General features: G+C 38.4%; 1 protein-coding gene across 2 annotated transcripts in view; it reads right to left on the bottom strand.

Annotated features, from left to right (window-relative positions):
- Positions 1 to 24,549, bottom strand: part of STAG1 (stromal antigen 1) — a 405,253-nt gene that overhangs the window by 301,295 nt on the left and 79,409 nt on the right. Inside the window, exon 2 of one of the 2 annotated variants that reach the window (XM_032265683.1) lies at positions 12,607 to 12,707. The exons of the other annotated variant lie outside the window; for it this stretch is intronic. The gene's annotated coding sequence lies outside the window, so the exon portion shown is untranslated. The remainder of the gene's footprint in view (positions 1 to 12,606; positions 12,708 to 24,549) is intronic. 2 annotated transcript variants of the gene reach the window in all.

Here is a 24,549-nt window from a genome sequence, read left to right as displayed (position 1 = left end):
TAGTGGCTATACACAGGAAACAATAAAAATATTGCAACAATGCCCTCTGGCTTAAGAAAATAAACAACTACTATTAAAGAGATACTAGCCGGGCGCGGTGGCTCACGCCTGTAATCCCAGCACTTTGGGAGGCCGAGGCGGGTGGATCACGAGGTCAAGAGATCGAGACCATCCTGGTCAACATAGTGAAACCCCGTCTCTACTAAAAATACAAAAAATTAGCTGGGCATGGTGGCGCGTGCCTGTAATCCCAGCTACTCAGGAGGCTGAGGCAGGAGAATTGCCTGAACCCAGGAGGCGGAGGTTGCGGTGAGCCGAGATCGCGCCATTGCACTCCAGCCTGGGTAACAAGAGTGAAACTCCGTCTCAAAAAAAAAAATAAATAAAAAAAAAAATAAAGAGATACTAAAAGAATTAACAGTACTTATGAGAAAGTCGTCCTTTAAAAATACAATAAAACCTTATATGGCCCCATGATTTCCATGTAGAAATCATTTCAAGCATTCATATAAAACAAACATTTGCACCTTACTACAGCTCTAAGAAAAAACTACAAAATTTAACAAAAACACACGTTTTTAATACGGTAAAGAAAGCATCACTGAAGATCAATCTATTTTTCAATTTCCTTTAAACTGTAAATGTGTGTGAAGATGTATACATGTATATATTAATCCCACTAAACAAAACTTCCCATAAACAATAAAATTTCCCCCACAATTTATAACTCAAGCTTAAAGGCCTTAGCTAATCAACCCGCTTTCCACATAATTACTACAAAAATCACAAAAACCCATACGTTTTTGAAGAAAGAATGTGTAGATAGTGAGTTTGATGATGCAGTGAAAAATTCTCTGGGACCACGATCCAGAAGAAATGAGTTAATAAATTCTATGGCTAAACAAACTCTTAAAAATGAGATCCAAATCAAATAAAAGACACAAAATTGTAGTGGTTCATTATTTTGTTGACTTAGGAAAAGTTATTTTACAACTGAAAATTCTGAATATTGTTTATTGAAAAATAAAGTATCTAAATTTGTGTGGTTACTTTAAATCCAAAGAGAGCTATTTGTGAGTCATTCTTAAAACTACTATTCCACCATTAAATAACATTTTTGTTTTGTTTTGTTTTTGAGACGGAGTCTTGCTCTGTCACTCAGGCTTGAGTACAGTGGCACAATCTTGGCTCACTGCAAGCTCTGACTCCTGGGTTCAAACGATTCTCCTGCATCAGCCTCCCAAGTAGCTGCGATTAGCTGGGATTACGGGGCATAACACCATGCTCAGCTAATTTTTGTATTTTTAGTAGAGGTGGGTTTTCACCATCTTGGCCAGGCTGGTCCTGAACTCACGACCTCTGGTGATACACCGGCCTCAGCCTCCCAAAGTGCTCGGATTACAGGCATGAGCCACCACACCTGGCTGACGAGTTGAAGACCAGCCTGGCAAACATGGTCTCCAATAAAAATACAAAAATTAGCTAGGCATGGTGGCATGGGGCTGTAATCCCAGCTACTTGGGAAGCTGAGGTGGGAGACCTGCTTGAACCAGGAGGCAAAGGTTGCAGTGAGCCAAGATCATGCAACCCATTAAATCACCCATTAAATAACATTTTATCTGAAAATCTGAAAGATCTTTCACATCTTGAACACTGCTATAATTAGAAAAACCTCATGATTTTCATATAAATCTGAAACTATAATGGATTCTAACATAATGAATAGAAGAGTTGTCTAAGAGTTCCTACAGACACAAATAATTGAATGAAAAATTAAACAGGGGAGAAGAGAAAGATCTTCTTCAAGTAGACAAAATGACAGAAATAGGAAAATCATTTGAGGAATATCATAATATTTTTTCACATGAGAATCAATGATGAATACTAATAGGCAAAAGTACAGTAACTGCAGGAAATCCTTTTTTTAAAAGTACTGAAAGAACTTATGCAGAATATCAAAGTGTCTCTCTACAGGAAACTAATTATAAAGGGGAAAATGATAATGTTAGAGTGAAGAAACCCAGCAGACCCCTCCACAACCAATGATTACAGTTAACACTGCTAATAGTGAGACATATTAACAGGGGCTTCCTAATAGGATAAACAAAGGACACAACTATATTTCTTTAGCATTCTTGCCAAAAATGCATAACCTGAATTTAATCACGAGTATAATCAGATAAACCCAAACTGAGGGATATTCTACAAAACAACTGGTCAGTATTCTTCAAAAGTGTCAAGGTAATGAAACAGTAAGGCTAAAGAACTGTCCCTGATTAGAGGAGAGGCATGAAAACTAAACTGAATGTGTGATCCTACACTGGATCGTGCACCAGAAAAAGGACTTTAGGTAGACAACTGATGACATTTGAATAAAGTCTACATTTTAGTTAATAATATCATATCAGTTATTTTTTCAGGTTTTTATAACTACTATGGTTATGTACGATATTGACATTTGGGGAAGCTAGGTGAGGGGTGCAGGGGAAACCTCTGTGCTATTTTCCCAACTTTATTAAAGTATGACACAATTTCAGGAGAGAAAGAATAGAACCCAAACTAACTCTCATCTAAAATAAATACAACTCAATAAAAGATCTAAGGCCATGAAAAAAAAAAAGAGGTAAGGTACTTTATCAAATGACCTTCCAACTTTCTCCCCAAGGTTCAAAATATTTCTTTACTCTTAGTAATTCACTTACAAAGGCTTGGCATTAGTGCTATGTAGGTTCCCCCTCCCTACTCCTAGTCAATATGGTATCTATCTCTTGAAGACCAAAAATTACAACTATACTACTCATTATAATTAAATTGAACTTAAAACTATTGGCATATTCCATAGAATTCCACGAAACTCTATGGAACACGTACTGTGCAAGAAACAGGATTGATTTCCTTCTCCCTTTCCCTTTCCCTTCTCTCTCTCCCTCTCTCTTTTTCTGACAGACTCTTGTTCTGTCACCCAGACTGGAGTACAGTAGTGCGATCTTGGCTCACTGCAACCTCCGCCTCCTGGGTTCATCCAGTTCTCCTGTCTCAGGCTCCCAAGTAGCTGGGATTACACACATGTGCCACCATTCCCAGCTAATTTTTGTATTTTTAGTAGAGATGGGGTTTCACCATATTAGCCAGGCTGGTCTCAAACTCCCAACTTCAAGTGACCCATCTGCATCGGCCTCCCAAAGTGCTAGGATCACAAGCGTGACCCACTGCACCTGGCCCAGAATTTCAAGAGCAATCCTTGCTGGGTAAAAAAAGAAACTGTCTGATAAAACCAGATAATTTTGTATGAGAATAATTTCTTCCTTTATCTTTTATGCTTATGCTTTGTATTTCCAAGGCTCTTCCCTTGTATTAGTTTCCTAGGGCTGCTGTAACAAAATACAACTAACTGGATGACTTTGAACAACAAAAATTTATTCTCACAGTTCTGGAAGCTATTAAGTCTGCAATCAAGGTGATGGGCAGGGCCATGTTCTCCCTGAAGCCTCTAGGGGAGGATCCTCCCTGAATCCTCCAGATCTTCTGGTAACCAGAACTTCTGGTAACCCAAGATGTTCCTTGGCTTGTTGGAGCATTAAATCTAATCTCAGCCTCCAACTTCACATGGCCATCTTCCCTCTGTGTGCCTCTGTGTCACACATTGTATTCTCTTCCCTGTGCCTCTATTTTCTATTCTTATAAAGACATCAGTCATATTGGATTAGGGCCCATGCTAACTGCCTATGAGCTTGTGTTAACTTGATTACATCTGCACATGCCGTATTCTACTTCCAAACAAGGCTGCACTCACAGGTATAGGAATTAAGATTTCAACATATCTATTTAGGAGACACAAATTACAAATACAACTCTCTGTTCTATAAAAGCGTTGTTTTGAAATTATTTATTCAACATCATTTTAAGACATGTTTATGGCCGGGCGCAGTGGCTCAAGCCTGTAATCCCAGCACTTTGGGAGGCCGAGGCGGGTGGATCACGAGGTCAAGAGATCGAGACCATCCTGGTCAACACGGTGAAACCCCGTCTCTACTAAAAATACAAAGACATTAGCTGGGCATGGTGGCGCGTGCCTGTAATCCCAGCTACTGAGGAGGTTGAGGCAGGAGAATTGCCCGAACCCAGGAGGCGGAGGTTGCGGTGAGCCGAGATTGCGCCATTGCACTCCAGCCTGGGTAACAAGAGTGAAACTCCGTCTCAACCAAAAAAAAAAAAAAAAAGACATGTTTATGAAGCAACTCCTATATGCTAGGCACCATTCTAATTAGCTGAAAACAAAGGTAAATAAATTAGATAAAATTCCTGTCTTTAAGTTGCTATTTCTAGTTCACTGAATCAGGCAATAAACAAAGAGATAAACATGACAATTTCAGATGAGAAGTTCTACAAGGTGATAAATTACTTCAAACGGATGGTCTTATACTTTCTAAGAAGGTGACACTTCAGCTAAGACTTGAAGGATATGCAAGTGTAATGACCAAGGTAGTAAGGAAGCTGGAGCAGAATGACTATTCTGCTTGTTTTGAGAAAGAGTCTGGCTCTGTCATCTAGGCTGGAGTGCAACAACGCAATCTCGGCTCACTGCAACCTCTGCCTCCCAGGCTCAAGCAATCCTCCCACCTCAGTCTCCCCACCGTCACACCTGGCTAATTTTTGTATTTTTGTAGAGATGGGGTTTTGCCATGTTACGAAAGCTGGTCTCAAACTCTTCAGCTCAAGCGATCTGCCTGCCTCAGCCTCCCAAAGTGCTGAGATTATAGGCATGAGCCTCCGCATTCAGACTGAATGATACTCTTGACAAAAGGGGAAAGATATTTGGTTACTTAAGTGATATGACCATGTAACAAAGGTATAGGCAGTTTACAATTTATTAGACCTACCAAACTTAAAATTATGTGATTTGTAAAGTATTTAATTTTCAAAGAGTCATCAATTTTGGACATCAAAGTTCAACGCTTAATTATTTTAATATTGTACCATTTCAATTTTGGGTAAATTTGTATAGACCACAATCATGTGACTATTTGCTCATCATAAACCTTGAGTTCTGAAGGACACAGTAAAACAGACCATTAACCTGGTGTAGGCTAAGTCATAACAATGTACTGTTACAATATGAAACTGTGGTAGTTACTATACACTTGCAAATTTACTGTTAAATAAATATTATGCTCTACCACTATAAGAAAAGTATTTTCTGGGTGGCGAAAAACTCTGAGGGTGGTTCAAGAACTACAGTATTCCCCTAACAGAAGGTTTTTCAGAATCCCACAGACTGTAAAATTGGGGGAAGGACAAGTGAAGTATATGTATAAAAGTCTCAGAGTAATCATAACCATACATTTTTATCACTGCTCACTGGAGCACCATGCCTGCCAGCTGCCCAAAGCAATTATCTTGATTAAATATACTCCAGGGATGCCGCTGATCAGGTTTCTCCTCTTTATTTCTCTAGTGTTTCTCAGTGACAAGTTCACTCTCATCAACGAGATACAATAAAATCCAGTGAATTAATGAGGATGCAAAAACTGTTGTACTAAGTACAAACTTCTGGGATATGATCATTGATGTAGCTTAGTATAGCATAACACAATGATCAGATGTAATGCAGGCTGTTATGTGGAAGTAACAGTTTACTAGACTCATTTCTTACATCTCAATTCCTACAAATATCCAGTATTTCTGTCATGTACTCTTTTTACTTTTATTTTTTGAGACAGGGTCTTACTCTGTCACCAGGCTGGAGTGGGCTAGCAATGCTCTCAGCACACTGCAACATCCCCCTCCTGGGCTCCAGCCATCCTCCTACCTGAGCCTCCCCAGTAGCTGGGAATATAGATAGGCATGTGCCACCATGCCCAGCTAACTTTTTGTACTTTTTTTTTTTTTTTTTGGTAGAGTCAGGGTTTGGGTTCCACCATGTTGACCAGGCTGGTGTCAAACTCCTAAACTCAATCAATCCTCCTACCTCGACCTCCTGAAGTCCTGGGATTACAAGTGTGAGTTACCACACTCGGCCTGTCATGTACTCTTACTAAACATCAGGCACGCCAAAGAAATAGCAACATCTCTACTGACGAAACTCTATAGTGTATATGAGTGTTTTGGTATGTAGTTATCTGGGATAACTTATTTTATTTTATTTTATTTTTTTGAGACAGAGTATCACTCTATTGCCCAGGCTGGAATACACTGATGCAATCTGGGCTCACCACAACCTCTGCTTCCTGGGTTCAAGTACTTCTCCTACCTCAGCCTCCTGAGTAGCTGGGATGACAAGCACATGCCACCACACCTGGCTAATTTTTATATTTTTAGTATAGACGGGTTTGACCATGTCGGTCAGCCTAGCCTCAAACTCCTGACCTCGTGATCTGCCAACTTCAGCCTTCCAAAGTTGTGAAATTACTGGCGTGAGCAACTGTGCCTGGCCAATATTTTGCTTTTAAGTTCCAAACACTTAAGCATATTGAATGGCACACCTAAATTATACTCCCCTGACTTCACTGCTCAGAGCTATACCTCCTATCCCTGCATCCCAAAAACAGCTATAAGGGGTATCTTTATGAGAGAACTATGGTTTGAGAGAACTTGGTGAAATGCCTGAATATGTGGGAGGTTTCCTGGTGTTAAACTTGCTACCTTTCTTCTCCAACTACTCTTTTCCTCATGCTTTATTCTAGGTTAAACAGTTAGTTTCATTGACTTCAGCCCCAAATGCCTTTGCTCATACCACTCTCCATCTCCATTTCACCTAAATCACATCACTCTTCCTCTTCTTCTATACTTCTAGATCTCAACATTTCAAATGTTACTGAATAAATCTTTTCTTCAAAATTATCCTAGAATCTTTACTGTCTATCATGTTCATAGCAAGTAAACTGCTTTGTTTTAATCTGCACAGGAAAATATTAAGCTTTACAGGTAAGCCCAAGGTCTTGGACATCTTTGCACATGGCTGAAAACAGGGAGAAATATTCTCCCACACTCTGAATTCTCTTACTTACCCACAGTGTCTCTCCAAAATCATTTTTTTCTCCTCTATTCGACATATATACCACCCTTTAATCTTTCTTCAAAGTGCTGTCTACTCATTTTCTGACCACCTATAACTGCTCCTCACATTCACTGAAGGTATCTGCATCATCGTCTTATTTCTGTCCTGCCTTACCATATGTCCCACAACCACAGGCAATGTCCATTGAAACCCTAAGTCTCAAGATTCCTAAACATTTTCAATTCCAAAGACCTACTACTTCAAAAGACCTACTTCATCTGCTACATCCCACAGCCAATCACTTTAACCAATATGACCTAATCTTCCAACGTTCACAGCTTCCTCATGCTTACATTATCTTAGCATCTGCTCCTCAGTCTAGTGCTTACTCCTTTCACTGTTTACCTGTCTCTTCATCTCATTTCCTTAGTCAATCTACATATGAATGATTATCTAAATCACTTTCTCACGAACACTCCTCCTAGGCTCAAGCAATCATCCTGGAGGCCTCCCAAAGTGCTGGGATTAGAGGCAGGAGCCACCGTGTCTGGCTGAGGTGGAATCTTATTCCCACTACGCAATCTTTACATTTGTCCATGGTTCCCTTTCTGATTCTCTTCAACAACTATTACAAAGTTTTACTAATAATGAGATCCCACCCTAGGGCCTACCTCATTACTCTCCAAAATTTATCCAAAAATAAATAAGTCATTAGTTATAAATTATCTGTTCAACTTTTTGTCTCTCCTTCAATCACTCTTTATCCTTTAATACTACCTCAGAAAATAAGGTATCCTTGTGGGATAGATTTTTTTTCAAGGATATAAAATTAGGGCCAGGCAGGAGGAATAATCTCTAGTGTTCCACAGCACTACAGGATGACAATACTTAAAAATAATACAGTTTCAGATAGCTGGGAGGAAGACATTGAATGTTTCCAAGACAAAGAAATGATGAATGTTTCAGATTACAGACATGCTAATGACTGATATGAGTATACATTATGTATACTGCAACATCACTATGCACAAAAATATGAACTGTGTCAATTTTTTAAAGAAAATTTTTAACAAAAAAAATTTAAATCAAGTTCAATTTCACCTATTTTCTGAAAAACAAATACCATGCATAAATAATTGTGGCACAGAAAATGAGGTAATGGTAATGGAGTTCAGTACGATTCCAGGGTCTGAGAAGTCATGTAGTGCCCATATACATCCCATTAGTAAATGGTTGTGGTTATTTAAGAGTGAAATAAAAATAATTTTCCTTCCAAAATAAAAAAAAGGAAAAGAAGCTATTCTTCTTGTTCTTGCTGCAAGTCCCCACATCAACATTTCATTTCCCTACTCGCTCTTTCCCCAAGTCTACAAACCACTCAACTGTTCCCTATCCCTTAAAACAGATAGCCTGTAACTTCCTATCCTTGATAGACACTACATCCCTTGTTTTTCTTTGAAGACAGGCAGTTTATATTCAATGCTTCTACCTTCTCATATTTCATTCCCTCTCATTTAACAAAGAAAGAAAAAAATATATTGTAATCCCCATTCTCCATTGAAACTACTCTTTGAAAAAATATCACTAGAAAATACTTTATGATATGAAGAAATTATTGTTAATGTCGTGTTTCTTAAAGTTATCACCTTGTACATATATATACTACAGTATTTACAGATGAAGGCAGATTGGCAGGGATTTGCTTAAAATAAATATAGAAATGCGTGGTTAAAGATGAAGTAATATTAGAGCCATGAGTTGATAACTATTGAAGCTGGACAATAAGTATCTAGAGGTTCACAGAATTCCATCTATGTTTGTATATGCTTGGAATTTCCCTTAACAAAAAGATAATAATACCACAGGTCTCCACATTATCCAAGTCTTTTCAACTAGACCATGGTTGTTAACCAGAACAGAAATCATTGAGTCACCTGGGTTTGGAGAGTTTTCCCTTCTCCCAACCTCCTCAAACACTACTCAATCCTTGCCCCTCAAGCACGAGTAAACTGCTTCTATTCATAAAATGTGATGCATCCTTTAGTTGTGTTAGGTAGTAAAAAGATTGTTAACACTAACTTTTTTTTTTTTCTTAATATATTTTATTGCACTTTAGGTTCTGGGGTACACATGCAGAACATGCAGGGTTGTTGCACAGGTACATACATGGAACACTAATTTTCAAAGCATCTGATGACCCAAAATCTTTATTTCAGATCCTGATTTTGCTACTGCTTCCTATATAAATTTTCTTAGATGCAACATCATGACCTTGGTTGTGACATCCCAGAAATTGAGCTGCTTTTCTAACAGTCCTCTACCCTCTCTGCCTTCCAAAAAAGGAACCTAATTAAATTTTAATATTACATGTTTTATCCAAATTACTCATTTTATGTAATGAAATCATGCAGTCATCCAGCTAGAAAATAAATAACCCTAAAATCAGTTTTGACTTCCCCTTCTTCCTCCCCTTCTACTATATCCTGACAATTTTACCAATAAAATGTCTGTTAAATCCATCCATCCCTTCCGCTCTTATCTTACAGTGTCCTAATAAATAATGGCCCCTGCTGTCCTGTTGAATATTTCAATAGTCTCCTGGTCTTCTTGCTTGCCGCAATTCAATTCTCCACCCTATAGCCAAATTGATTTATTCAAAATACTCACTTAATCACACCAGCTCCCTACTTAAAATCTTTCAAATAACTCTCTACCACTTCTAGGATTAAATTCCAATTCCTAAACATAGCAGGCAAAAATTTTAACTATCTAGGTCCTCTCCAGTCTCACCTCCAATCTCTGACACTGTAATTTACATCTGTGTAATATGAAATTATATGCTTGTGGTTCAACCCAAATACCTTTATGGTTCAGACTTCTATGCCTTCGCTCATATCATTTCCTCCCTGAAACATTCTATTCACCACTTTGTTTGTTAACTGAAAGGGTCAGCCAGGCACGGTGGCTCATGCCTGTAATCCCAGCACTTTGGGAGGATGAGGTGGACAGATTAACTGAGGTCAGAAGTTCGAGATCAGCCTGTCCAACATGGCGACTAAAAACTCATCTCTACTAAAAATACGAAAATAAGCTGGGCATGGTGGCACATGCTGGTAATCCCAGCTACTCAGGAGGCTAAGGCAGGAGAATTGCTTGAACCCAGGAGGCAGAGGTTGCAATGAGTGGATATGGTGCCACTGTGCTCTGGCCTGGGCAAAAGAGTAAGATTCTGTCTAAAGAAAAAAAGGGAGGGTGGTGGGAGGTCCAGTTTGACTTAATAAAGATTTCAATAGAGCAGCCAATGAAATAAATACAGAAAAATGAGTAACTTTTCTTTGTATATTTAAAAATGAATATAAATAGGCCAAATGTGGTGTCTCATTACTGTAATCCCAGCACTTTGGGAGGATGTGGAAGGAGGATTACTTCAGTCCAGAAATTTGAGAGCAGCTTGGAGAACATAGTAAAACCTTATCTCTGTAACAAACAAACAAAAAAAAAATTTTTTTTTTTTTTTTTTTTTTGAGACGGAGTTTCGCTCTTGTTACCCAGGCTGGAGTGCAATGGCGCGATCTCGGCTCACCACAACCTCTGCCTCCCGGGTTCAGGCAATTCTCCTGCCTCAGCCTCCTGAGTAGCTGGGATTACAGGCACGCGCCACCATGCCCAGCTGATTTTTTGTATTTTTAGTAGAGACGGGGTTTCACCATGTTGACCAGGATGGTCTCGATCTCTTGACCTCGTGATCCACCCGCCTCGGCCTCCCAAAGTGCTGGGATTACAGGCTTGAGCCACCGCGCCCGGCCCAAACAAAAAAATTTTTAAGTTAGTTAAGCACAGTGGCATATGCCTGTGACCCTGGCCACTCTGGAGGTTGAGGTGGGAGGGTGGCTGAAGCCCATGCAGTCGAGGCTGCAGTGAGCTATGGTTGCACAACTGTACTCCAGACAGAGCGACAAAGTGAGACCTTGTCAAAAAAAAAAAAAGAAAAGAAAGAAAAAAGAAACACAGAAAAAAAAAATAATAGAAATATTCCATTCATAGTAATATGAAAATAAAAATACATCAACTTCCTAAAATATACAGAATATGAAGAAAATAATCATTAGTGAAGTCTTTAAAAATGACTATCTCTGAACAGTAAAATCAAAGGCAACTTTTATTCTTTGCTTTTGCATCTCCATACATACTACAGTAAGTATTACACACGCTGTACAAAAGGTTTTTAAAATCTGGACAGACCTAAATAACTAGTAACACACTGCTAAAAAGTTACAAATGTCTATCTCTACATATATACACCTCCCAGGGCCTACCCAAATTGTAAAAGGCCTTCAATGTTAGTCCAGGAAATTTAAGATTTCAGTTTGTCTAATGAAGCAATCTATATAAATGTTCATTTGAGGCACGGTGTTGGGAAGGACAGAGGAACTACAGCCTAGCTATAAAGCAAACAAGTATAAAGCTCTTATGATAGCACTGTCAGGAGATATTACGGGACTTAACCATGATGCTAGCAGCAGGTAAGCAACAATGAGTTCAATAAAAAAATAAACTAGTAGCCCCTAACAGAAGAACTGAATGTGGTGGACTAAAAAAGAGCCATTAAGAGAGATTTATTTCAAATTCTATACACAAGAGAATGTGTGAAGTGAGAATACTTTAAAAAAAAAAAAAAGAAAGACGAAGCATTGCGGAAAAAAGCACCCCCTACAGGGATAAAGTAAAAAGATAATGAGCTCAGTTTTAGAAGAAAGAGATGACAACAGATAGTTCTGTCAGAAATATCCAACACAGAGATATAATATATAATATCATGTGCTGAGCACTGTGGCTCACACCTGCAATCCCAGCACTTTGGGAGGCCAAGGCAGGTGATCAGCTGAGGTCACAGTTGGAAACCAGCCTGGCCAACATGGTGACACCCCACTTCTACTAAAAATACACAAATTAGCAAAATGTGGTGGCCCATGCCTATAGTACCAGCTACTCAGGAGGCTGAGGCAGAAGAATTGCTTGAACCTGGGAGGTAGAAATTGCAGTGAGCCGAGATCACACCATTTGCACTCCAGCCTGGGTGACAGAGTGAGACTCTATCTCAAAAAATAATAATAATACTAATAACAAGATGTAGAGAAATTGGAACCCTTATACACTGTTGGTGGGGATGTAAAATGGTACAGCCACAGTGTAGAACAGTATGGTGGTTCCTCAGAAAATTAAGAATAGAATTACCATATGATCCAGCAATTTCACTTCTGGGTATGCAGTCAAAAGAACTGAAAACGTGGTCTTGAAGAGATATTTATACACCTATGTTCACAGGAACATTATTCATAATACTTAAATCAAGAAAGCAACTCAAATGTTCGCTGACAAATGAATGGATAAACACAATGTGGTATACAAACAATGGAGTATTATTCAGCCTTTAAAAAAGGTAATTCTGACATACGTTATACATGAATAAAGCTTGCTTTCATTACACTAAGTGAAATTAGCCAGCCACCAAAAAAAAAAAAAAAAAAATCAAATACTGTATGATTCCAACTACATAAGGTACTTAGAGTAATCAAATTCATAGGAACAGAAAGTACAATGTTAGTTACCTGAAGCTGAGGTTGAGGGTACTGAAGAGTTATTATCTAATGGGTAGAGAGTTTCCAGTTTGCAAAATGAAAAGAGTCCCGGAGATATAAAGTGGTAGTGGCTGCAAAACAATATGCACATACTTAATACCACTGAACTATATACTCAAAATTGGTTAAGATAGTAAATTTTAGGTTATGTGTATTTTACCTTTCTTTTCAAACATTAGAGGTGGGGGTAGGAATAGCAGTGGCAGGGGAGTGCCAAGAACAAAGCAATCCGCCTTTATGTTTGATTTCAAATATATCCACACAACAACAACATATATTAGAACACAAAGAAATAAATGTGTGTTTTTATTTGTGTGTGTATATATACACACAATTCTTATGTATATATATTTATGTATATATCTATACATAATACTTAGAGTAGTGAATTTGATTAATACAAGTACATATATATACATAAATATATAAATATATTTATCAAGTCTATGGAGAAAAGGAGAATGAATAATACACATAAAGAAAATAAATAAATAAATAAATAAATAAATAAAATGAAAGCAAGACTTTGAATAAGTCAATTACTGTATGCCATGAACTGAGGTCAGGATTAATTTGGCCCTCTGCACCTGAGGTCCCACAAATAAATTTAAACTAATTTACACATCAAAAAAATGTAAAACCTCTTCTAGAAAGCAACTACTATCAATATGTATCAACACTTTTAAAAATCAATAATCTTTAGTTGAGTAATTCCTCCTCTAAAAATCTTTCCTAAAGCAAAAATAAATGAAAATTTATTTACATTTAAAGATATTATCCACTCTGAATTACTTACAATAGCCAAAAAAGAAACAATGTCCTATAAATGGAGAGCAATTACTTGTGAATATTTTATACACTATTAAGAACTATGAGAAGAATTGCTTATGATACGCAATGCTTATGTTATAATATAGAAGGAAAGTGGCCAAAGTGTAGACTCAAATATAAAGAATGTCCACTTCTACACTTTTTTTTTTTTTTTTTTTTTTGAGATGGAGTTTTGCTCTTGTCATCCATGCTGGAGCACAATGGCACAATCCTGGCTCACCACAACCTCGCCTCCCCAGGTTCAAGTGATTCTCGTGCCTCTGCCTCCTGAGTAGCTGGGATTGCAAGTGCATGCTACCACGCCTGGCTAATTTTTGTATTTTTAGTAGACACAGGGTTTCACCATGTTGTTCTCCAATTCCTGACCTCAAGCAATCTGCCTGCCTCAGCCTCCCAAAGAGCTGGGATACCCGGCCATCGTACGTTTCATATATCCCCTATGCATATAAAAAGACTGAAAATAGGCCAGGCAGGGTGGCTCATGGCTGTAATCCCAGCAAAATTTGGGAGTCTGAGGCCAGCAGATTGCTTAAGCCCAGGAGTACGAGACCTGCCTGGGCAATATGGCAAAACCCTGTCTCTACTAAAAACACAAAAATGAGCCAGGCATGGTGGTACATGCCTGTAGTCCCAGCTACTCCAGAGGCTGCAGTGGGAGGACTGCTTGAGGCAGAGGTTGCAGGAGCTGAGATAGCACAACTGCACTCCAGCCTGGGCAACATGGCAAGTCTGTGTCTCCAAAAAAAAAAAAAAAAAATTCCAAAAGTTAACAAAGAACTTGCAGGTTTTGGTGTTTAGAAGAACATTTATTGAACTTTAAGGTGTTTTGTCCCCTCAACCCCCCCCCAAAAAAAAAAATAATAAGGACATCCCACATTTCTATGTAGGTCTATTATGAATAGTTTTTCTGTAATATTCCTAAGCATTGCTTGAATAGGAAATGAAAAAATCAAAGGTAATTTAGCATGTTGGTAGATAATGATTTTTATCACCAGTTTTTGCTTGCAAAACCAAATATAACTATACACCAGCATAGTTGTAACATAATTATTTCATTAATTTCAACACCACCACCTTAACCAATAATTTTTAAGACCCTAAGTAGAAACAGCAGACATATAAGATAAGCTACATGCCTTAGTACTGTTTTCTAAGTACATACGGCTAAACTAACCAACTGAAGTTTTTACAAAGTGAAATCACTTCCAAAGTGATGTTAATTAAATTAGTAAATTTCATGTGAATTATGAATTCTATTTTACTTATATTTATTTAACTGTCAAAGTTAGTAAAATAGCCCTCGACATAACACTATAGTTACAAAAGTCATAGTGGGTAGACACTGATGAAAACTCATTTAACAAGACATGTTACTGTGCCATTTTCCATGGCTCTATTAATTTTTTATGGCAGTTAATTATGCTTAATTTTACTTACTTTACTGGCCTCAAAATCCACAGTACACACCACTACCTCCCTTTTCACACCATCCAAATACCCCTAAGAGGCAGGTATTCAAGGGGCTGTCTTAAGAATCAAGTAAGAGGCAATTCTAATCAAATTCATGAAAGCAGAGTAAATTCAGAAATTATTCCTGGTTTTACCACTCTTACTGACCCTGAACAATTAACAACCTTCTCACGCCTCATTGTAATTAACTCCCCTGAGGTAATACTTCAGAGAATAGAACCCAGAATGTGAGTGATAACTGTAAAAGCATGTCTATGAACAACAGTAAAATAAGGAAAAGTGACAAGATTACAACATTCTTAAAAGGATTCTGAAAATTACTTTTTCCAAAAATTTGTCCTATATCACTTTCAATTATTTATAAAACTACCTCCAGCAAAATTGTGTTAACAGTAATATAAGTGTTAAATTTTTGTGTGCTGCTCTGTTAACTTCAAGAGCTTTAAAAGGATTCCTTCAAAACCCTCTTTCATTTGCTCAATTCTCTTCCCAAGCATATTAGACTCCATTAACAGCCAATCATGTAAGCTGAGCTGCAAGTGACCCGAGAGTTGCCATAGCAACAGCTGCTTTCTGAAATACGTGTTATGCATTTTAAAAGCTCTCACAGAGAGGATACCACATTTATCAATTAACAACCAAAGCTCAACACAGCACATTACCCAAATGAAACAGAAAATTCAACTACCTTAACAGGGCAACTACTTCATAATTAAAGGAATGTTTGGTATTCTTGACCCAAAATGCTATCATGGTTTGTAAATTACTAAATGAAGTCTATAATTAATGACAGAATAGCTGAATACCATGTGTAGTAATGCACAAAATTGACACAGTAAAGCAAAGAATAATACCAGGACTAAATTTAGCAATGGACGATCAAGGGTAATGAATGAATATATGCTGTAATAAACTAGAGAAATTGTCATGAAATCTTACTAATGAAAAGGTTGGCCCAAACGTGGTATAATGAAATTTTTTTTTTGGCCAGACATGATGGATCACATCTGTAATCCCAGAACTTTGGAAGGCCAACTTGGGAGAACTGCTTAAGGCCAGGAGTTTTAGAACAGCCTGGGCAACAAAGCAAAACCCTATTTCTATAAAATTTTAAAAAATTAAAACTAAATGTGTTTCAACATACATATGGCATATGCACCCATGTGTCTGTATACACACTTCATAGATACATGAAAAATGTGGAGACAAACAGTAGATACAAAACATGTTTTACTATTTTCAGGAAAAATCATTCTTTTGACAATTCACGGAAGATAGTCGTCTCTTCCTATAAAACTCTTTCTCACATAAAAATGTATACCTAGACAGGGTTTACCAGCAAAGTGATTTCCACAGTGTGCAATTCTGCAACTAAGAAAATTAAAAAACTTGTCTCTGCAAAATAACATCAAAGCTGCTACCTAATGAATGGCACACAACTGGAGAGAAAAAAATAAAATTTAACAATCATAAAAAATGAATTTCTATATTCAACCAATTAATTCAAATGAATAAGCAGAATGTTCAAAAAGTACTACTCAAGGTGTTTTTCAAGAGGAAAAAAAAGCTGCAAATAGGATAATTAGATAAAACATACTGAATACACTAATGATTATACTACAACAAACACAGGAAAGAGAAACACTAAGGTAACATTCTCTAAAGAGAGACTTTAAATTAATGTGATAGAAAACCCTGTTTCATACACATTCTAACTTTATGTTTCCTACAACTTCTAAGGGATAGTTTTTTTTTTTTTTTTTTAACCTGGAGACTGGCCAGACATGGTGACTCACACCTGTAATCCCAGCACTTTGGGAGGCTAAGGTGGGAGAATCACTTGAGCCCAGCAGTTTGAGACCATTTTGGGCACATGGTGAGACCCAATCTCTATGGAGGCAAAAAAAAAAAAAAAAATTAGCCAGGTATGGTGGTGCACGTCTGTCTTCCCCGCTACTCAGGAGGCTGAGGTAGGAGGACTGCCTGAGCCTGGGAGGTCAGGGCTACAGTAAGCCATGATTGTGACACTGCACTCCAGCCTGGGCAACAAGCAACTACAGTAATTAAATAAAGAAAATAAAAATAAAAATAAAACCTGGGGACTACTGTTAACTATTAAAGCAGAAATTCAGAAAATAATGTATAACAAGGATGAAAAAGATGAATTGCTTTAATGGCTAAGTGAAAAAAGCTAGCAACAAACCACCATAATAATGCCTAGGTATGGCCCCAAACAACTCTTAGAATAACTCTAGCAGGCCCAGTAATTGAAGTACTGTTACATTCATCAAGTATTTATTAATCTCCCAGCTAATTCCTGTGTCCCAAATATTATTCCATCTCTAGATGGTAAAAAATACAGTATATGTTCAATATGAAAATCTCACCCTTGACTTCAACTCTGTATTCTTTGTAAAGGTTGAACATCTCTAACCCAAAAATCCTGAATTGAAATGCTCCAAAATCCAAAATTTTTTGAGAGCCAGATGCCGTAAGTGGAAATTTCTACATGTGACCTTAGGTGGTGGGTTGCAGTCAAAATACAGGTGCCCAACAGTTTATTCAGTGTCAAGGGAAAAATAATACTGCCTTTAGGCTATGTGTATAAAATATGTATATGTACATGCAATATAAATAAATGTTGTGTTTAGACTTGGGTTCCATCCCCAAGATAACTCATTCTGTATATGTAAATATCCCAAAACCCAAAAAAAATCCAAAATCCAAAACACTTCTGGTCCCAAGCATTTTACATAAGGGAGACTCAACCTATACTTACTTACACAAGCTCTAAACAAAATTAATATTGAATTCAAAATCCAAGCAAACAATTCCAAATCCAAGCACAATATTAATACTACTAATAGCTATTATCTCTTAAGCACTTGTACGTAACTTACCTGCATTAACTCATGAGATCGTCATAATATTCCTGTGAGCCAGGTATTATTACCTTTCCCATTTTACACAAGGCACAGGAAAGTTAAGTAACTTGCCCAAAGTCACACAGCAGCAAGTTGTGAAACCAATGATCTAACTCAGTCTGACTCTGTATCTCTCATCCTTAACTATTATCCACAAAGCAAATGTAAATATAAATAAATATGGTTTGCAATCTACTATCCTTCATCCTTATAAGCTGATGTTTCTCTAATTACCTCACACCTTTTCTCACTTTAATTCAGCTAACTCAGTCTTACCCATGCCAATTTCCCAGTTTACTAATTCCAGTAAAGCAAAACACAATTAGACTCTTTTTTGTTGTTGTTGTTTTGAGATGAAGTCTTGCTCTGTCACCCAGGCTCAAGTGCAGTGGCACGATCTCAGCTCACTGAAGGATCTGCCTCCTAGATTCAAGTGATTCTCCCGCCTCAGGCTCCCAAACAGCTAGGATTACAGGCATGCACCACCATGCATGGCTAATTTTTGTATTTTTAATAGAGATGAAGTTTCACCATGTTGGCCAGACTGCTCTCGAACTCCTGATCTCAAGTGATCCACCTGATTCAGCCTCCCAAAGTGCTGGGCTTAACAGCATGAGCCACTGTGCCCGTCCTTAGACTCTTTAAGACAGGGTCTCACTCCGTTGCCCAGGCTGAGTGTACTGGTGCAATCATGGCTAATTGCAGCCTCAACCTCCCAGGCTCAAGTGAACCTTCCACCTCAACCTGCCGAATAGCCAGGACTACAGGACCATGCCAACCTGCCCAACTAATTTTTTATTCTTCGTAGAGATGGAGTCTTGTCATGTTACCCAGTCTGGTCTCAAACTCCAGGGCTCAAGCAAGTCCCCCACCTCAGCCTCCCAAAGTACTAGGATTACAGGTGTGAGCCACCGCACCCAGCCTTAGATTCTTTTATAAATAAAATCTGCCTGGCGCAGTGGCTCACATCGGTAATCCCAGCACTTTGGGAGGCCGAGGCAGGCAGATCACCTGAGGTCAGGAGTTCGAGATCAGCTTTGCCAAAATGGTGAAAACCCATCTCTACTAAATATACAAAAATTAGCCAAGCATGGTGGCAGATGCCTGTAATCCCAGCTACTTGGGAGGCTGAGGCAGGAAAATCACTTCAACCAGGGAGGCGGAGATTGCAGTGAACCAAGATCACACCACTGCACTCCAGCACAGGTGGCAGAGCATGGCTCCATCTCCAATCAATCAATATCCACTGGGTTGAAAATAAACAAACCTACAAAGCCTATACAAAAACTGTGTAAAAGGATAAAAAAGTTGAGATTTTTTTTTTTTTTGAAAAAGGATATGTATGGATGGATGAGTATAGTTATGATGATAATGTTGACAAATAGCAGTTATCAAATGGTTAATATATGCCGGGAACTGTCTTAAGAACTTTCTTCATATGCTCTAACATTTAAGTCTCACAATAACCCTATCAAGTAGATATTACTATTCCTACTTTAGAATAAGCAGACAGATACAAAGAAATGAGGCAATTTGTCAAAGAGCACACAGATTATAAGTGGCAGAATTTAATAAGTGGCATTCAGAAACCTGACAGTTTGACAAGAAATAGAGTCACTCTTAACCATGACCCAATCAACTGGCACCAGAGATAAGGGGAATGAAAGATTTTACAGGTAGGCTTCATACATGCAATCATGTTTTAATCATTCCTAAAAATAAGCAAGGCTCCTCATGCAGATTTAGCAATAATAAAATCTTAGAAAAACTGGAAAACACCAAAATATAACACTAACTTAGGACTGTTAAGCAAACTATAGGGTTTCCGATTGAACATGGTGGACTGAGCACACAAATGTACTTTTTCTTTCACCCTTCAGCTTCAGGTAATAAATAACAGAAAGATGTTTTATTTTGTTTTTCAACTCAGAAATCAAATCATAAACATATGGAAGGGAAAAAATTTCTCTCTCAGATCAGAAAATGTGGGTGATACCTAGGAAATATAAAACAACTGAGATCCAATTTAGAAAAAGTAAGCAAAGGAAACTGCAGCAAATATAGTGGTTTAGGTCTTCCCAAAGGAGATGAAGAGAGCTTAAAATGCAAACAGCAGGGGTTAGGGGTAGAATATCATCAAAAATATAAGTCAGCAAATTAGCAAAATTTGCATTCCAAATGGCTTAGTCAACTAGGTCTCTCCTCCTCTTCTTGCTTAAAAACAAAAAGCTGACAGCAAGGCTGTCAGCTTCAGGATTAAGCACAGTTACTGGTCTAAAGCATTCTTCAAACTGTGGGGTTTCAAATAATTTTGGTAGGTTACCAGTAATTTTTAATGACCCAGAATGCATAGAACAGAAAATACAAAGTGGAACTATGTCCTACTTCATGGAATTTTTCTTTAGTTCGTGTGTGTGTGTGTGTGTGTGTGTGTGTGTGTGTGTGTACACTAAGCTGCAATGTAAAATGTACTTTGAACTATGGAACACAAAGTTTGGAAGCTACTGCTCTAAATAAAATGTGCAGGTCTGTGAAGAGCTTTTAAGTTAGATGTTGAGACCTGAAAGTAAAGAAGAGCAACACTTGAGGCACTAAAGCATTCCACTCCTGAAATAAGGCATGCTTATTTTAGCAACTGTCAGTACTAGCAGCCTGCCACCTAGTCAACCATATACCTTAGAGCTCTATTTCTCAACCTTTCTTTCCATCATTAGCACCTATGGAGCTTTTTTAGCTGTTTATTTCCTAATTACCCCCTTCATGAACGTTGACAACCACAGATATACTGTATGTTTGTGTATTATATGCATATCTGTGCTTTACACACAAAAAGGGCAACATTTTTTGCCCCCAAAACCAATTTTTCGAGAAACGCATGTCTTTGAGAAGGCATTAAAGAAGACTACCACACGCCACAGCCAAGAGAAAGACCTGTGGATGAAATAAAACTGCAGCAGAGAATCTCATTCCAGTTACTTAAACTGACCAACTTAATCCTCCTTTCATGAATATGGATAAACAACCAAGAACCACCAAACCTGAGAAAAAAGAAATTTTTTTTAAAAAACTAACAAAAGTATATGAAAGCAGGCAGAGCTGCAAGCCCCGAGGGTGAAACTGCAAACCACAAAGGATTGTTTCCAGGCCTTGAAATGTAGTGAAGTTTCTCTAGCTGGTTTTTGAAACTGTTTGGGACTTGTGAATCCTTTTTTATATCTTCTCCCTTTTTCAACCAGAATCTCTGTAACTGTCCCAGTGCTGTACTTTGGAACAAGTAAAATTGTTTCTTTAGTTTCATAAGTCTACCAATAAAGAGCATCACCAATATTTTCATTTAGATGATCTAGATGTGAGATTAAGGACTTCTGAGCTGATAACACTGAGATGAAATACTGAACTGTATAATACAATGAGATCTCTGAGGACCTTGGGATAGGGTAAATATATTTTGTATGTGAGGTAGATATGGATCATGGAAGCCAGAGGAAGGACTATGGCTAGGCAAGATTTAGATCCTTTATGATTTTTCTCCCCTACTATTACTCTTCTAAATATTGTACTACATAGCATAAGGGTTACAGACTGTGAAATAGGGCAATTATCCTAGATTATCCAGGTAGATTCAATATAATCCCAAGGGCCTTTAGAAGTGAAAGAGGGCAGAAGAATCAAAGAGATGCAGCAAAAGAAGAAATTTAAAGCTTGAGAGGAACTCTACCCTCCACTGCTGGTTCTGAAACAAAAGGGACCATAAGCTAAGAGATGCAAGTGGTCTATAGAAGCTGAGTGTGAGGCCTCCTCCCCTAAGCCAAGAGCCAACAAGGAAATGGGATTTAGTCCTATAAGCACTGAGAAATCAATTCTGCCAATAATCTGAATAATCAAGGAAGCTGATTCTCCCCTAGAGCCTCCTGAAAGAAACCAACCCTACCAACACCTCGATTTTGGTCTTGTGAGACTCTAAGCAGAGACCTTCCCTAGCCCACTGAACTTCAGACCTACGGAAACTATGAGATTAAAAATTGATGTTTTAAGCTTTTAAATCTGTGATAATTTATTACCGAAGCAATAAAAAACTAACATAAGAACTGTTAGATGTTAAGCACAGAGAGCATAAGTAACTTGCTAAAGATGACATGATGAATAACTGCTTGATGAGGCCAGGGGCAGTTGCTCATACCTGTAATCCTAGCACTTTGGGAGGCCAAGACATGTGGATCACCTGAGGTCACCTGAGGTTAGGAGTTCAAGACCAGTCTGGCCAACATGGTGAAATCCGTCTCTACTAAAAATACAGAAAAATTAGCCAGGCATGATGGCAGGCGCCTGTAATCCTAGCTACTCGGGAGGCTGGGGCAAGAGAATCGCTAGAACTGTGAGGTCAGAGGTTGCAGTAAGCCAAGATAGTGCCACTGCACTATAGCCTGGGCAACAGAGCAAGACTCTGTTTCAAAAAAAAAAGAAAAAGAAAAAACAACTGTTTGATGATAGGATTCAACTCCAAGTAGTGTGGCTTGTGCTCTTAAATGAAGAAGACAATATAAGCAACAAGGAACAGAGGCAGCTGAACATCTAGAAAGAAAACTGAACCTGGCAAAGCTGAGATATATCGAATTACATTCTGCTTATATAGTTTCAACCAAATCACTTGGTTCTGGACTAAGTTATATTTATGTAATTACAGCAAATAAAATTGCTGACTTTCAATTTTTAAAATCAATTTTGAGTCAACAGGCAGTCTAAATAATACAACTAAGTATAAACATAAGCTTTAAAAAGGTAAAAATAACATCAGTAGTAAACAAAAATTTTAAAAGGGAGGAGAAAAAGTAAAAAGAATGTTAGCGATATTAATTCCCTTAGCTTTCAGAACATATGAGATCATAATAGATATTATCTAAAGTTGACAATTTCAGGCTGGGTGTGGTGACTCATGCCTGTAATCCCAACACTCTGGGTGGCTGAGGCAGGCAGATGACTTGAGCCCAGGAGTCCAAGTTCATAGTGAGACCCGCTCTCTTAACTGAGAGAAAGAGAAAGAGAATGAAAAGAAAATGAAATAATGGTATCAGTGAGATTATGACATAGGTATGATGATGAACATATGAAAATGCTTTTCTTAAGAGTTTGGAGAAGGGGTGGATTGTTCACTTTTCATTTTGTGCATTTCTGTGTTTTTGTGGTGCCATCTTGGCTCACTGCAACCTCTGCCTCCCCAGCTCCAGTGATTCTCCTGCCTCAGCCTCCCCCGTAGCTGGGGTTACAGGCACATGCCACCAAGTCTGGGTAATTTTTATATTTTTAGTAGAGATGGGGTTTCACCATGATGGCCAGGCTGGTCTCAAACTCCTGATCTCCAGTGATCCACCCGCCTCGACCTACCAAAGTCCTGGGACAGGTGTGAGCCACCACACCTGGCCCCATCTAGGTTTTTTAAGCCATATGAATGAATGATAATGTCTTTAAATACTTACTTTTTAAAAATCACCTGGATGTGCATCAGTTCAGATTCAGCAGAAAGTAGACCCACCTGGGCATGGTGGCTCATCCCCGAATCCCACCATTTTGGGAGACTGAGGCAGGTGGATTGCTTGAGGCCAGGGGTTCAAGACCACCCTAGTAAACTGGCAGAGAATAGTAGAGAACTGGCCAACTGGTTGTCTTTAGTAGAAAACAAACCGTAACTCTATTAAAATTACAAAAATTAGCGAAGACTAGTGGGGTGCTCCTGAAATCCCAGCTATGTCGGAAGGCTGAGGCACGAGAACTGCTTTATCCCAGGAAGTGAAGGTTGCAATGAGTCGAAATCATGCCACTGCATTTCAGCCTAGGCAACAGAGTGAGACTGTCTCAAATACATATATTTAAAACATAAAACAGACCCAAGATGGAGTTAAAAATGTAAGAAACATTTCGTGAGAAATGTCTATGAAGAATGAAAGGAGAAAGCAACAGGAGTAAGCAAAGAACGCCCTCAGGCTGCAATGTAGGCCTGCCAACTGTGAAAGAAACGGGGAAGGAGGGGAAATCAGGCAAGGACACGAAACAGTACAGTTAAAATCTGCTACCCCAATAGAGAGCTCAAGAGAAGCCCTATGTTGGGCAGAAATGGCCAGACCCTAGTATCTACTGTGCTCAGTCACTGGGAGGGAGCTGCCTGAGAAGAATGTGGCTCAATGATGTAACAAATCCCAAAGGCTCTGTAGCTGGAAGGTATCAGCTAACATTCCTCAAGACAGACTTCTTTCAAGAGAGATCTAAGCAGAACATTTCCAGAATTATCACAGATGTCACAGAACAGAATACCCCGCAGCCATTAAAAATGTTAGATGGCAGCAATTTTCCAACTATGCTTGCTTTCTATATGAAGCCCTATACTTCTTCAGTGGTACCTCCAAAGCAGAATGTTCAGACTGGTGAAGAAAGCCAAATACTGAGGTTCTGTATTAAAATCCCCCTTTCAACCACAACAGCTCCAGGTTTGTTGGATTTACTTCATTTCTCTGTAAGAGCTGTTTGAATAAAGGGTTGCAATGCTAAAAAGAGTTGTAATATTATCTCTGTCACAAAAAGGAACTTCCAATTGAAAAAGGCACAAATTGTGTTTAGTACCAACTTGCCTGCTTGACACACACACACATACACACACACACACACACACACACACACACACACACACACACACACA

The sequence above is a fragment of the Sapajus apella genome, unplaced genomic scaffold (assembly GCF_009761245.1).
Source record: "Sapajus apella isolate SASKATOON/1434 unplaced genomic scaffold, GSC_monkey_1.0 scaffold4, whole genome shotgun sequence".
In the NCBI taxonomy this organism is placed as follows: domain Eukaryota; kingdom Metazoa; phylum Chordata; class Mammalia; order Primates; family Cebidae; genus Sapajus; species Sapajus apella.
Note: the sequence above shows the minus strand (reverse complement) of the source record. Positions and strands in the feature narration are given on the sequence as shown.